The sequence below is a fragment of the Lepisma saccharinum genome, chromosome 1 (assembly GCF_977018435.1).
Source record: "Lepisma saccharinum chromosome 1, izLepSacc3.1, whole genome shotgun sequence".
NCBI lineage: Eukaryota > Metazoa > Arthropoda > Insecta > Zygentoma > Lepismatidae > Lepisma > Lepisma saccharinum.
The window spans coordinates 84,006,504-84,023,080 of NC_139229.1; the positions used below are offsets into that span (position 1 = coordinate 84,006,504).

The 16,577-nt window shown below is 41.4% G+C and overlaps 1 protein-coding gene across 2 annotated transcripts in view; it reads right to left on the reverse strand.

The window, feature by feature from the left end:
- The window catches only part of LOC145997198 (uncharacterized), a 304,738-nt gene that overhangs the window by 253,597 nt on the left and 34,564 nt on the right, over positions 1-16,577 (reverse strand). For both annotated transcript variants that reach the window (XM_083133947.1, XM_083133956.1), the window contains exon 2: positions 4,009-4,093. The gene's annotated coding sequence lies outside the window, so the exon portion shown is untranslated. The remainder of the gene's footprint in view (positions 1-4,008; positions 4,094-16,577) is intronic.

Genomic DNA, 16,577 nt, shown 5'->3' on the forward strand with positions numbered 1-16,577 from the left:
GGGTTGCCCTATACGTAGGCCGAATAAATTCCGACCAGAGCCGGATTCGTACCTACGCCGTCCCGCAGCGAACGATCTCAAGACGAGTGAACGCCTTAACCCGCTCGACTACGGAGGAGGACGGAATATTGTTATACTAGGTATAAAAAGTTTGGAATATTGTTATATTAGGTACAAAAAGTTTGGAATATTGTTATATTAGGTTCAAAAAGTTTGGAATATTGTTATATTAGGTACAAAAAGTTTGGAATATTGTTATATTAGGTACAAAAAGTTTGGAATATTGTTATATTAGGTACAAAAAGTTTGGAATATTGTTATATTAGGTACAAAAGGTTCGGAATATTGTTATATTAGGTACAAAAAGTTTGGAATATTGTTATATTAGGTACAAAAAGTTTAGAATATTGTTATATTAGGTACAAAAAGTTTGGAATATTGTTATATTAGGTTCAAAAAGTTTGGAATATTGTTATATTAGGTACAAAAAGTTTGGAATATTGTTACATTAAGCAATAGGTAATTGGCACGGTGGTATATGTCGGCGAAAACACAAGAACGTCCAGCAGACAGTCAGATACCATGTATTATTGTATTCCAAGGCTATGCCTATCACGTAATGGCTAATATAATAATATTCCAAACTTTTTCTGAGGAGTGTATTAGTTATATTTATTTATTCTAAGGGGCTGGATCCCGTACAATGTGACGGGTGCAAAATAGCCTAAGTGCTGACGCACCCAAAATTTCAAATTCAAATGCTCTATTTTTATGTTAGACACGTCAACATCGCATACCGAATCAGCGACAATACACGTCAACATCGCATACCGAATCAGCGACATGGAACTCCGAAAGAACAAAAGCAAAGAAGAAGAAAGTGTTGCCGACAGCAAAGCGTCGACTTCACAGTGAAACAGATCCGTCCGCTCCCTGCTTGAGGCCGCCGAAACGAATTAAGCCTCCGCCGAAATGCACGAAAACAAACCGCAAAAGTTACATAAAAATCCGAGCAAGGAAATGGCCGAAGCCATTAAACGAAAAAACGGAGGAGGAAGGAGAGAGACAGAGAGCAGACGGACGGTCCTCCGCTAATTACAGGCCGGGCGACCAATATTTATCCCGCGCAGACAACGATTCCCTGAAATTGAAGCTTGCGATGGAGTTTTTCTCACACTAGCCAATATTCTTTCACATGGGAGGAATGAGAAAGAATGAAACACAGAAGAAAGACGTGGAAAGAGTTGTCTAAATGGTAGTAACAATGCTGTTACATCAGCGGGAAGCCTCGTTGAAGATTGTGCATTGTCTGTTTCGCTGTAGCCAAGGGATACTTATACCGCCTTGTAATCAAGGGTTCTGGGTTCAATTTCCGGTGGGATTCATTTCAGTCGTTTGGATGTAGGTGTAGTTCTTATTGGCTCATATGTACATAAAATGGTCCTATAACAAACCTCTCCACTCCTCTTCAAGTCAATATTTCCTTTTCTCTTTTTTAACCTCGCACTGCAACGTGGAAATTAACCGATGTCATTCCCAACATTGTATTTTCACGTTTTGTAAACTAAAATTTTAACTTTGGCCAAGTGCACTTGAATGAAGGGCCAAGTAGGCGTACGGAAGATATTCCGGAAATAAGACATCTAGTTGTCGAAAGCAGGTCGACGGGCAATTGTCAGTTTGGTTCCTTGTGGGGAGCTCTCAGACCGAGACAAGGTGCATGTGTCGCTTGGAAGCAATTCAGTAATCAATGGGGACGCCTGGCGCTAACCATTCCACCAAGGAGTTCGGCTACTTTTGATAAGGCATTGAATGTCGCGATGAGCCAAAAGCGGCAAGAAAGTTCAACCATTAAGCTGTCTAAGTTTCCTTACTACCTGGGGTGCCCATCCCCCCAAGGCCAATGGCGCAATCCCCCCCAAATCTCGTCATGCGTCCCCCCAAATCATGTGGTAATCCACATGAAGTATTTTAATTACGATAGCGTGTCTGCTGAAGGTAACGTTTTCTTTAAGCTTTATTGAACACGATACTTGATCTATCTGCCCGTCCTCCTTAAACAGAGGTTACCATCCCCCAGCTAGACAGTGGATGCATTGCCCCTCAAAATACGTAATAATTCATTTTATTTTAATAAAATAGCCCGCAAATCTGTCCATATTTGTTAATGGTTCAAATTTTCGAAATAACGGAAAGCTAGCAATCTCAGTTGTCATAATTATATAAATTTGTATTTAAACAGTGTTTGTGGTTGGAGAACAAGATTTCAATAACCCACAATTTGGGTATTTAACACAAAGTCTTATACAACTTGATTGATTGATTGATTGATTTGTTGGTTTAAGTCCACTTTATGCACAGTAACGCTAATCGGGACTGCACTTACAGTTTAAAGTGGGATCCGAACAACTTGTGCCTCCACCGGGTATCGAACCCGGGACCCCTTAATTACAAGGCAACAGCGCTACCACTGTGCCATCGGGGAGGCCCTCTTATACAACTTAAGATCGAAAATTACAGAACCCAAGCTAGAAATTCCTAAGGCCGGGACGAGAATATAATAAGGTGCCTCCTTCAAAGAACTCACCCCCACTGCTTGGGGTAATTACATTTTTTAATAATCCATAGCAATAACAACATGGATTTCGTCTTCAGTGCAAATTTCACTTGCTAAAGCAAAATTACCCTGCAACAATAAGTTAGAAATTGCGAATTTGACACTATTTATTTTCCTGTTTTATCGAGTAATGTGCAAGTACACAGTTAGTACAACTATTGCAGCATAGCCCACAGGGAATCAATAATAGAATAATATTGCTAATAGAACCATATCATCCAAATGACTCACCTGCTTTAAATTAAGCAGTATATACCGACACTAAACATTATATTTCAAGGAATTATATTATTAATAAATATAGAGAATATTGTTTATGTATTGTAATGCAGCTACAGTATAATTGTTCATAATCGTCTCATGAAAATGCGAGACACACATTTTTGTAACGCAACGCGAAGCGAGCAAGAAAATTTTTATATACATTTCTTTGCAGGCTTGCAAGAATATTAATTTAATGGGACTTCAGTACTTTCATAGGATCCCTCGATATTTACTCTTTCACAGCTTCTCTTTTCCCATGTTCGGCGCCGAAACGTGTGCATACCATATTGCTAAATATAGTCCCCAAATATAATGTTCGAACCCTAAAGAAATCCCTTGACAATCTAAGATTTTACACTTTATTAAGAGCTCCATATCTCCTCGCCTCAAATTTAATATTCAACCCTTCAACCTAGATATTACTCCCTCCAAAAGAAAAAAAATCTTCAAACCACATTTTCCGCTACAATCTCAGACGTAATATTAATACACAAGGGTTTGATATCCCCAATAAATTTAATGCTTAACTTCCCCCCCCCTAACTAAAATTCCCACGATAATCTAAGATTTAACAATGATATTCAATAGTCGGATATTGCCCCTCCCCCTCCACCAACGTTTAATTCTCAATCCCCCACCAGAATCCACGTGTCGATTTAAGACACAATGTGTAAGAGTTGGATATCCCACTTCCTTAATAATAATATTACCCGTTACAATTTCCTTGGCAGTCTAGAATTTGCTATTTATGTAACAGCAATGGATAGTTAATAACGTAATTCAACTTGTGCCAAACGCTGTACTGTTTCACATCAAATCTCCATCACACAAAATCGTCCTCCCCCCCAAAAAAATGCTTGGACATAACGTGAGTTCACAAACCCACCTGTGAGTATCATCGCTACCTCAAAATACTTCATTTTCTTCATCTAATGGATTAAATATGGTGTACCTAAGGTGTAAACGTGTTTACATTTATTTTGGAAATAATATATAAATGTTGAATTTTATATTACATTAAGGAAAAAATCCCCCCAAAAATTTCGATGGCGCAATTTGCGCCCCCCCGCCCCCCCTGTGGGCACCCCTGCTTACTACAGTATAGCTTTAAAAAATATTAACAATACCTTTCAGTTATGGTGATGATGTCCTCCTCTGTATTTTGTAACACTCGTAACTAAGCAGCGCGTCCGCGTATTACACTACACGAATCTGAAAGAGAGGAAAGATATTCACATTAACAATCAAATATCAGCAACTACAATAACATAATTGATTAGGGTAGCCCGGGGAAAATCGCGTCGCAGGGGAATACGGGTCGTTTTGAATTTACGCGCTTGTAACTGCCAGACCAAGCGGAAACAATTCATTTTAGTTTCAACATTGTGCTTACACCTCCCTCGAGAAATGCCTTATGCTCTACGAGTCCAGGAAGAGCGTGAGCTGAGGTTGGTGTGCCTTCTCTCTTGGTGACATTCTCTTACAGATTGTGAAAAACCAGCCTATGTTTGTTTTAGATGTTCAAACTTCACATTTTTAATGCACTTGTTATAATAATATTTTAAGTACAACGATTTTTTTTCTTTATATGTATATACATAATTAATCAATGGTAACACAGTTATGCCTTGTTTCCATGTTAATAAAACATTAAAATCCCGACCAAGGCAAACTTTTATAGTATAAAATATATAAAAACGTAAAGTTTCCACCCTCTAACAGGGTCTTCTTCAGACGACCCTGTTCTTATGTATATTTTTTATACACTATAAAAGTTTTCCTTGGTCGGCATTTTAATGTTTTAATAGTTAACCACTTCTAGATATGATCCTATGGAATTTCTCTACTTTTCTGTATCCCGAAAAGTGTTTGATATCTGTGCATCGTGAAAAAGTACAAAAAGACAAAGCACTATTCACAAACAATTTATAGATGTTTACGGAACAGAAGCAAGTCGAATCCACTTTCTGTTTAAATACTGGACTCAAGTCTGAACTTGTCAACAACTCCAAAGTATTTTGAATTTCAATTTTATGATTTTTATAATAATAATAGTAATAATGTAATAATAATAGCGTAAAATATAGCTAAGTTTGAGTGAAGAGCAAAATGTGAAATCTTACTCTACCGCCTCCCCCCCTTCCCCCGAGCGAGAAAAAATCCTGCGGGCGCCCTTGGATCTTCCCGTTCTTCTAAAAAGATTTATAAACGTGTCTAATTTCCAGAACACCCGAACATCAACTTCAGAATAGAAGACGTTGCGGGGAAACGCTTTGGACATTAAACTATTCCTTATCTGGAAACTAAATCCGTAGCTGAACTTCGAAATTCGCTGACGTACATATTTTTATGTCAGCGAATCGACAGCCACTGCTACGGAAAGAGGGATTAATCTAACCAACACCAACCGTTCAATGAAATTTTGAGAGACAATATAGGGAAAGCGGGACTCACCTATACGTCTAGAGATGTCCAAGGTCTAAGAGGCCGGAACAGATGAATAGCGGATTTTATACACAGCAGAAGAATACGAAAGAATTCTGGCGCTCGGACATCTGGCGGTGATTCACAAGAGTTATCTTCAAGTCCATCAACCAAAATGCGCTATTTCTGTAAGTGGAATCAACGTCCACGGTTCCTCGTCTCAACCGAGGAATCCCTTGGATTCTGGCCAAAGGGACCTGGAACGTTCCAGCTAAATGTAAGAAACACCGCGAACATGAGCAACTTTTCTGATTCATTGCTCTTTCTCGTATGTACCTATGAAGGCAAATGGCATTTATCCCCCGCTTTTTGCACAAAAAATAAACACGGGAGGCTTTATGGGATTGTAGGCGTTGAAGATGATTCAGCCACACGTCATTAAAACTGAGTTTACACCAATAGGGTGATAATGGAAAGAGACTTCACAGGTTGATCACAAATAGCAAATTTCTAGGGTACACCCCTGAACTTCCGTGAATGCACCAAAATGTCAACCATTAAACTTAGTAGCCCCTGCGCTGCACTTTTTGCAGGCTGACGAGGTTCTGGTGCGTGGCTCCACAGCCAGGATTGTTCTCTACGGGGTTTGTGTTGCTTTTGCCGATGTATCCTTATCGTAAACTATCGGTTCAATTTTAATCAGCGATAACTGCCGATAATTTTCCGGCCTTTTCGTCTTTCGTCATAAGGTAAATAAAGTTCCCCGTGCATATATCAGCGTGCCATGAAGGCGCATTTAGGAGATCTGGGGATAGGGCCCCCACACATTCTAGATCTCGATCATTTTGGAGGTGATGTGATCAGCACCATGCTTCGGCCGCCTTTCCCCCCACCCAGGGTTACCCCCAGGTACCCATTGATTTCAGGCTGGGTGAGCCCCTGAGCCGGTTTATGCTGGGACAAGGTGGGGAGAATTCCGACCTTAGATCACCCACCCCGGGAATCAAACCTGGGTTTCCCGCGTGGCAGTGAGATGCCCTACGGGCTAGACCACCTCAAAATACAGCGCGATTTTCGTAGTGTCTAAGTATCCTGGAAATTAAGCAAAAACCAAGGTTTCCATTTATTTGGCACCAATATTGTGTGGAAAAACTGTATTTGATTATTGCATAAAGGGCATTCTAATATTCTGATGTTATTCTTTATTATTTTGAAGAAAAACCATGACAAAGCTATGTACATTTTCTTTACACATATTCTTCCGCAGTGCATAAATTGTAGATATCAAGGTATTATACATGTTTGTATAATATCTTGATATCTACAATTTATGCCAAGTCGGCGACAGTAAAGAAAAGTTTTTTGCTACACAATTGACACCCAAGTTCTTAGCGAGCATTTGTATCTTTCAAGAACGAAAGACTTCCTCTTTGGTGAATTCGCTTCATCTGAATTGAGTCAATGGCAACCGAGGCTTTCCCGACCGCAAAGAAACTGATTTCTGGAAATCTAAAGACAACGAATCCCACGTGACTCCAGATCAGAATTCATGAAGAATTGTAAGCTTCGAAACGAGAGACGGCGAAAGCGGTCTTTGATGTTTGTCCACCTGGTTCCATGGCCAACTTCCGATCGCCCAGAGCCAAGTTTTTGCTGTTCTCATTATTGTTAATTTTGCTTTGTCTTTCTTCCATTCTTCATTTACCGTCAATGCGAAGCTGAACCATTGCGGAGGCGTTTGATCATGTGCGACGCTCAGGACCTCTAGCGGCAAACGGTCGAAACCTTTGCGTGAGGCTGGAGATACGAATGGACGCTGAATTAGGTTGTTCCTGCCTTTGACTTCAATGGTTGGCTTTTCTTTACATCGATTGGGGAGATTAAGGTAAAAAGCACCGACGTTTTAGGAAATTTCCGTTCTTTCAGATCGATTTACCACGTTTCTTAAACGTTTCTTCTTCTTCTTTCAACACAGCCTCATTTATTTCATTATGTGCCTTTTCTTATCTTTCTTTCCATTCTATTCTTTGTAGGGTGTCCAAACCTCCAAATTTTAATCCATGCGTTTCGCCAGGTTTTCTTTTCATTTTGGAAGGACGTGTTCTTTAACCAACGCAAAATGATCTGAAAATAAACGTCCGTAGCTTCGGTTTGTTTCTATTAAAGTCAGGGGTTTATCAAAAATTTTCAGCTCGGGGAGGGCGGTGTTAGTGTATGGTTAAATTGCTGATTGAAGTAATTGTGATACAATATTTATTCCATTTCAGAGGGTTGTTATTCGACAGTTAGTACTAAGTGAACTTAGGATGCAAAATTAAGGTATATCCGACTTCCGTGGCAGTGATTACCACAGCGCGCTACGACGCCAGGTAGGGCTTCATAGGGACTCGGGTTAGATACCCGATGGAGGCACATAGTGGTTCGGATCCCACTTTAAACTGTAGGCCCAGTCCCGATTAGCCTGACTGTGCAAAAAGTGGACACCAACTCAATAAATCAATCACTCATGCTCATCGTAGCGTTAGCCAAAAATGGCCAAAGGCGACGCTAAATAACAAAAATGAAATATAAATCAAATTTCGTCCTTTGCAACCTCCTGGTGACAAGAAACGAAGGCAGACGACTCTATTTTTAACTAAAAGTGGAGACCTTACGTGAAAATCACTTAACTACCTCAAGCTGTCGCTAATGAGGTGGAAGAGGACTCGAATGTCGTCTCCCGTTGACCGCCAATTACACTCTAGTGGGCGGCGGCTGATGAAAGCCCTCGATGAAACGAAAACCTCCGCCGGGAATTAGCTATCTCCGCCCTGGCCTCTGCTCCACGGCGACAAAGTTCATGTCAGGTCAGTACAAGAATGTAGGATTCATAGTTAACTTTTCTTTCATCCTTCCATTGGTACCAACCATCCTTGCTGATGACCGTCTGCCATTGGCGACTTCGAAAAAGTTCCCAAGGAGTAAAATCCCATTTTAGACATTCCTTCCGCAACTGCTGAGTTAGGCAAGCATAGTGTTGAGACTGCTGAACCTGAGACATCTTAAGCCACATCTTCAAAGGCAAGGCATTCTGAGTCACTTGCGGAAGATGACGAAGCCGAGATTTGATGTTGATTTCATTATTGTTATCTAGCGTCGCTTTTTCTGTCATTTTTTTTGCTAATCGCGACTCTGAGGATGAGTGATGATATGAAATTGATGAACACCCATGCCCAGGCCGGGATTCGAACCCGGATATATCTGGCGTCGTGGCGCGATGTGCAGCACTCCGCAGCGGAAGTCGGCTCGAGGGCGAGAACGAGACATTCCCGAGACGAGGCTTCCTCACTCGAGAGACACGACAAGACTCTTCTCTTCTCCTTTGATATCAGGGGGTCACTGATTTGATTACCGGTGGGGACACAGTGTATTGTTTCGGATCCCAGTTTAAAACTCAAGCCCACTTCCGATTAGAATATCTCAACAGCAAAGCTTGTCATCGACTAAAACTTCTTTGCTCGCTTTTATTAGTTTGACACACTCTTGGACATAAAACTCAATTTGGAACGCGTTAAGTGTGGATAAAGTTTGAATTGTTTAATATCATAATTTATTATCAACATTCGTAAAGTTAATTGATGTACAAAAACGCTTGGAAATGGATCTGTAAGTTGTGTATTAAATCGTTGTAATTATGAATCCCAGTGATGGTGTTAATTCTACGATGAACCTACGTGTGTGCATAAATTAACCACTGCGTACATACACAACAGAACAAATATATTTATCTCCAGATAGTAACTTTTAACATATCCTCCCACAAACAAAAAGGATTGAGGACTTTGAAGTAAAAAAAAGTAAGAGTAGGTTACAAAATAAGAAGTAACGTTTTTTATGATTTTCTATGCTACGAAGGATTTCCTTGTACTGAGAAATGCATGGTAGTGACATCTATTGTCAGTCGCGTAAACCAAAAGAAATTATGTGTCCCAGCTGAGAAGGAACGAGTTTTGCGAAGAATTCTATTCGCATTGTTGGCTGCCTCTTGGTGGACGGAGTCATAACATTACGTGACACAACTGGCCTCGAATTTCCTCAAAATAAGATGAAGGTGTTGAAGCAGCCATGTCAGACTCTTAGCCTCCTTTGTTCATTATACGCGTACAGACTTGACAGCATTCATATTTTGTCAATTATAAATATTCTAACAGTTCTTGGCTCGTTTTTACTTCACGTACTTGTACAGAAGCCAGTTCTGAAGTCCCAAAATTTTCACACGGTGTACGCTAAGTTTCGTGAAATGTCAAGTGGGGACCAACTTTCCATTAAATATATGGATGAAATTAATTAATTTCTAGAAAAAATTTGATTCATGGTAGAATATTGATGATGATGATGATGATGATATACTCACAATTGGCTTGAATAGTACTACTAATTACACTAAAGATATCAAGTTTTGCAAAAATACTTACACGTACAAAAAGCGGAAAATGAACAGAAAAATCAACAATTGTTAATGTTAGTAAAGGTTCTGTTAAAATTAGCTGTACAAATTTCTACAAAATGATTTTAGTTGTCAAACGCTGGCGATAAATTACTGACGCGCATCATGCATTCACAAGAGGGAGATTGATTGATTAACTCATTGAGTTGGTGTTTTAAGTCCACTTTATTTACAGTAAAGCTAATCGGGAAACGACCTGCAGTTTAGTGGGATCCGAACCACAGTGTGTATCCCCCCGGGTATCGAACCCTGGTCTCCTTGATTACAAGGCGACGACGGAGAGAGATCCGTCACGTGAAACCAGACGTATTTGTAATAAGCTCAATTGAGTAATGTCCAAATTACACAAATAAAAGAAAAAGAAATGAAAGTCTACGCATTGAAGTAGAAGGGATACGCTAATGAGTAAGGTTAACCAGTAGACTACGATGAGTGATGATATGATGAAATTGATGAAGGAACACTTACAAAGAATACCCATCCCCAGGACGGGCTTCGAATCCGTAACCTCTGACGTCGTAGCGCTCTGTGGTCCTGCTCACGCCCGTACCCAGGGGAGGGGCCATGAAATATTTCAATATTAACCTAGAAAAAAAACTATGCAAATAACATTTTCAAATTTGTAAAAACTTCGATTTAATTCTTGCATAGCTTAATGCGTGTTCCTTCATCAGTTTCTTCATTCGTCGCTCATCATAATAGTTGCGATTAGAGAAACTTGGCCAAGTAACGCAAAATAACCTAATTCAATGAACCTCGCAGCATTTCTGTTCTTCTCTTTGTTAAACATAAAACCTAACACTTAATAAAAACATTTCAACTACAGCCTGCTCCCCTCTCTGTCTCTCTCTCTCCACACATATATAGGGACATTTTCGGATCTGGCCCCTTCTTCAAAGAAATCCTGGGTACGAGCCCGCCTGTGGTAATATGTTACATAAAACCGAAACCACTTATTGACATCAAATAGTGCAAAGTTAGCTGTAAAAACTTTTTAAAACGAAAATATGCATCGGATTTTCATTTTTTTATGACAGCAAGCCTGCGTCAATAACGAAACTAACGAGACAGCGACAAACCAGATCTTCAATCACTTTTACCACGAGATGGTCTTCACAGGCGCTGGCTGTCCAGTCTTGTTTGCACTCTTATGCAGAGCATTGTTTACGCCCCCTTTCACCCCTCGTCCCGTGGGGTGTTTGTGGGGCGTCTCATCCCGCTGTCTCCCGTTCGCGTTTCCTGGAAATCAGCGGAGGCGAGTTCGGAGTACAGCGGTTACTCAGCGCATTTCACGCATAACAGCCATTGGGAGCACGGCAGCCAATGCGTGGTTTTTTGTGCTCTTCTTTTTTATCGCAACATGCCTCTTCACGTCTTTTATTCTTCGATTCATCGCCAGTTCTGACCAACAAACTATCTTGTTCGCTCGCCGAAGATGTGAAGCGAGTCATGTTAATAATCCCAAGGGTGTTTTCGGCCTGTTTATCTTGGCCCCTAAGTGGAGTTTGACAAGAGAAGATAGAGAAGGGATTCTGAACCCGGTCGCTGATGTAACAGCCATTACTTTACATGTACACCACTGGTCAAATGTTTACTAAATTGATAATACAGGATTTAGAATAGAATAGAGGCTTATTTCCCGTATGAGCCTTTGCGGCTGTGCGTACAATTCCATACACATATGCGTTTTTTGCATATCCCTCTCTATATACACCCTGTTTCCTCTTTTCTCTCCGTGTTAGTTTTCGTTTCTTCCACCATTGAAATCGTATCTCCTCGCTCTGTTTCTACACTTTACACACTCGATACCAAAGTTTCCACACACCGCGCTTGAATTGTGTCCGCCCACTAATCTGAACCAGGCGAATCCCGTCTTGTCACTCGATTCACACACGTCTACATATTTTCCGGCCCCCGTGGCGGAGTGGTTAGCACATCGCGCTACTACGCCAGGGGTCCCGGGTTCGAATCCTGGCCTGGGCATGGATGTCTCACATTTTGTGCAAAAAGTGGACTTAAACAAACTCAAAAACAAAAGAAATACACGAATTGTGGTGGATATGTTGCAACAACTTTTTCTACGACCACTAAAAGTCGCCCTAGACCTACGACCTGTGCGAGCAAAGCAAAGTCATTTTCCAATATTCCTCTCCTCAAACTGATACAATATTCCAAATTGTGAAGCGTAATGGTAACGTCGTCACCTTGTAATCAAGCGGTCCCGGTTTCGATACCCCAGGAGGCCAACACTGGTTGAGATCGCACTTTAAACTGTAGGTTCAGTCCTGATTAGCCTATCTGTGCATAAAGTGGACTTAAATAAAAACAAGCATGAGCTTAAATCCTTCTAGTACAGCTGGCCTCCGTGGCGGAGGGGTTAGCACATCGCCCTACGACGCCAGGTATCCCGGTCTGGGCATGCATGTTTGTGAGTGTCCATTCATGAATTTCATCATATCATCATTCATTCCCATCTTCGCAAATTAGTCAAAAGTGGCACAAAAAGCAAAGTAAAATAAAGCAAATCAATCAATCAACGTCTACATATTTCGGCCTGCCCCATTGCCGATCCCAATCCACAATTTGTGCCGAAGTTAAAAATACTGTTTCCACTCATTCTGCCAAAATGTTTTTCTTGCTGATAGTACAAGCATCCCATATAGCCGACTGGCTAGTTCTGGCTCTTTTGTGTTAGTGGTCCTAGGTTCGATTACTAGTCTCGAAACCTTAAAATTTTTGTGTCGATCAGCATCGTGAATATAATTCAACAATAGCGGAGGCCTTCCCGATGGCGTAGCTTTAACGTCGTTGCCTTATAATCAAGGGGTCTCGGGTTAGATACCCGGGAGACACATAGTGGTTCGGGTCCCACTTAAACTAACTTCATATATGTGCATAAAAGTGGACTTAAAACTCAAAACACTAGCGGACTCCGGGCCAGAAAATCGGATAACACAGACGACTAGTCCCTATGCACTGACCACCACCATCTAAAAATTATTTTGGGTTTTTGAGCTGAAAAAATGGTTACAAGGTGCTCTGGTGAAACACAATCACTTGGGGTAAAAAATCAAGAACCTTGGTTTGGCAGGGTTAGCGTGTGCATTGTGGGGTAATCCCTCGTCCTCGAGAATCTACTCCCCTTGCAAGAAGAACATTCTAAACCACCTGAAAATGGGTCTGTTGATTTTCAACTGTCGCTGATCATGACACAAGATCTGATGGTTCCGTTCGGGGAAAGAGGCCTCTCAATGGCGTAGTGGCAATGTCGTCGCCTTGTAATCAAAGGGTGCTGGGTTCGATACCCGGTGGAGGAACATAGTGGGTCGGATGCCACTTTAAAGTGTAGGTCCAGTCCCGATTAGCCTAAATGTACATACAATGGACTTAAAACTCATCATCTCACTTTTGAGACTATACCAAGTCTCGTCTCGCCTTGGTACCATCCCTACTTGCAGGTGAATCTTAAACATGCTGGCATCTCCACTCCCCCTCCCCTCCAATAGAAAACAATGTACGAAAGCCTCTCCGTCAAGAAGACCTCCGATCGATACCGACGCAAGGGACCAGTTGCATGACTTGTAGCCGAATCGATCCCTGGCAGCCACGCGAAGGGCCTCGTCTTAATAAAAGAGTCTCTTATCGCTGCCTTCAGATGGAACACGCAGATTTTTCTCTACAGCAATTTACATGGAGATACTTCCCGATCGATAAGCCCTGCCTGATAACACGAGAAGCCATTTTCTCCTTCTGGTTGTACTCGGCGACGGGAGCGGGTCTTCTGGAGGAGCCATAAAACATTTACGACTCTTCATCAATGGACGGAGAACATTTATTGCCGGTGCGTAGTAAAGATTCTCATAAGCATAAACCACGCTAAAGAAACGCTTTGTCACCCTGGGTGCGTCAACCTCTGCCTACCTGCCCCACTTTACGCAGGATGAAAAGAATGTGATTCCTGGGGCAGATTAAGGGAAGGGAGAACGGGGGCAATACCGCAGGGAACTTCAAAAGTAACAATTAAGTCAAGGGTCGATCTCCGTGAAGGAATGGTTAGCACAACGCGATACGACGCCAGGTTTGAATCCCGACCTAGACATGGGTGTTCTTTGTCAACTTTGTTCCTTACCATCACCCATTCACATCTTCGTGATTAACCAAAAGTGGCAATAAGCAAACAAAAATATGTCAAATCAACCAATCCATGAAATTATGAATAACAACCAGTGCCCCTCCCCAACACACAAACGTCTGAAATTAAGTGATCGCCCCCAAAACGTCTAAAATTAACTATTACTCTTCAATTAACATCTTTATTGCCCAGTTCCTCTACCTCTGCTTTGACATTTATAAATACAATCAACCAAACTTAACGTCTGCAATAAAGACCGTGGTCGACCCGTGGCTTCAGGCGACAAAATCGTTTTTCCATATTCATTCCCTCTTGCAAAAACTGGTACGATAGCTATTATAATTTGTGGAAGAATTCCATCTGCTTCGAATTCTTTCTAGTTCATTCAAATGAATCTTCGTGTGGTTCGCTTTCGATGTTGTTTAAATATCTGTGAACGTCTCGTAGCTCCATGAACCTACTTTGTATCACTATCACAGCTACCTGTACGGGGTTTACTTGAATGTTCAAGAAGGTTTGATTTGCTTGATTTCACTTCACTTTTGTGCCACTTTTGGCTAATTATGAAGATAGGGATGAGTGATGATACGATGAACTTCATGAATGGACACTCACAAACATCTATGCCCAGGCCGGGATCTCTGGCGTCGTAGGGCGATGTGTTAACCCCTCCGCCATGGAGGCCGACTGTACTAGAAGGATTTAAGCACATACTTGTGTTTATTTCAATTGTTGTTTTAGGTCCACTTTAGGCACAGATAGGCTCATCGGGACTGGACCTACAGTTTAAAGTGCGATCTCAACCAGTGTTGGCCTCCTGGGGTATCGAAACCGGGACCGCTTGATTACAAGGTGACGACGTTACCATTACGCTTCACAATTTGGAATATTGTATCAGTTTGAGGAGAGGAATATTGGAAAATGACTTTGCTTTGCTCGCACAGGTCGTAGGTCTAGGGCGACTTTTAGTGGTCTTAAGCAAAAGTTGTTGCTACATATCCACCACAATTCGTGTATTCCTTTTGTTTCTGACTTTGTTTTTAAGTCCACTTTTTGCACAAAATGTGTAATCGGGACTGGACCTACAGGTTAGTGGAATCCAAATCGTCGTGTGTCTCCACCGAGTATCGAAACCGAGAACCCTTGATCACAAGATGACGCCGTTGCCACCGGGAAGGCTCCACAATTGGTGTAATTCTAGTTAATTCTAATTCTAGCGCGGCTGACTTCTAAACTTTATATTGCTTCATAGACGATAGTTTCGTAATTTGTACAACACCAGAAGGTGAGTTCAATTACTCAGAGTTTCAATATAAGTAACAACACATTCTTTCACATTGTATCCTCAACCATTTGTAGAGTTATTGTCGCCCTATCCTTCCTTCGAAAGGTACCATGAGTCACTGCATACCGCTAGACAGAAGACTTGTTTTTGTCGAAGAGTTTGTCCATGTATCGGGTGAGTAGTCGATATAACAAACTTGGTGATGCGCCCAAACACATCTCAATCAAGGACAACTGGAAGCATATCAGAAATCTCACATCCAGTCAAGCTGGTGATTCATCCCATCCTTTGGAGACACACGTGCTTCAGCGTTTAAGACAAAAAGTTGTTAGGATGAGAGAAAATCCTCTGGACACCCAAATGGAGATGAGTCACGAGGTGGGCGAGCCTTTTAAGCATCAGGAAGACACGGAAGAATCCAGAAAAGCGACATTGCTGCTGACGATGTCACCGTGCCACGAGGAAACGAAAAGCGTGTTTCTTCCATTCAAACATTCTCTGCTCTGGAAAACCCGGAGCATTTAGGTGTGGCGTGGAACGGCCGCTATGGACAACTGGAATTTGTCACAGAGCAGAGATACAAGAGAGATGAATTGTCCATCAGCTACAAAGGACAACTAACTAACTAACTCTCTAACCTTCTTAAACCCGAAGATTTATGGCTGCAGCCTTCCATCTGTCCATATAAATCCAATCTTTTCCATCCTTACCGATTTCCTTTAGATCCATGTCAAAGTTATCCCTCCATCCTCGTCTTGGCCTTCCTACAGGTCTCTTACCATCAGAGGTATAAGGGACAAAGAATTAAAAACATTTATACCTGTCTCTTGTTCTAGAAACCTACACTACCCAGAAAAGTGTATGACTTCTACGGAAAACAGGAGGCGGTAGGGGATGCTCAAGGGCCTTTCCTCCAGACAAAATATCACCCATAAGAAAAGACGATTCTCAGGACTGCTGTCCGTATTCAGAACCGTGACAGAGGAACGCATCCCTTCCCTGGTCGACTCATACGCAGAGCCCTTACTCCTCCGACCAAAACCACCCCAACAAGCAAGAGAAATACGATAAATAAATGCTCTTCTTGCCCAAAAATGCATTTTTGTTTGGTATTTAGTGGGAAACACCATTAAACCTTGTTTCCATGTTTAACAAAACACTCAAAATGTTGACCAAGGTAGAATTTCATGTAAAATAACGCACTATACACGTAACGTTTCCACCCTGTAACAGGTCTGAGCATTTTAGTGAGAATTTTTGTCTGAAGAAGACCCTGTCAGAGGGTGGAAACGTTACGTATATAATGCGTTATTTTACAAGAAATTCTACCTTAGTCAACATTTTGGGTATTTAGTGGTATATTAAAATA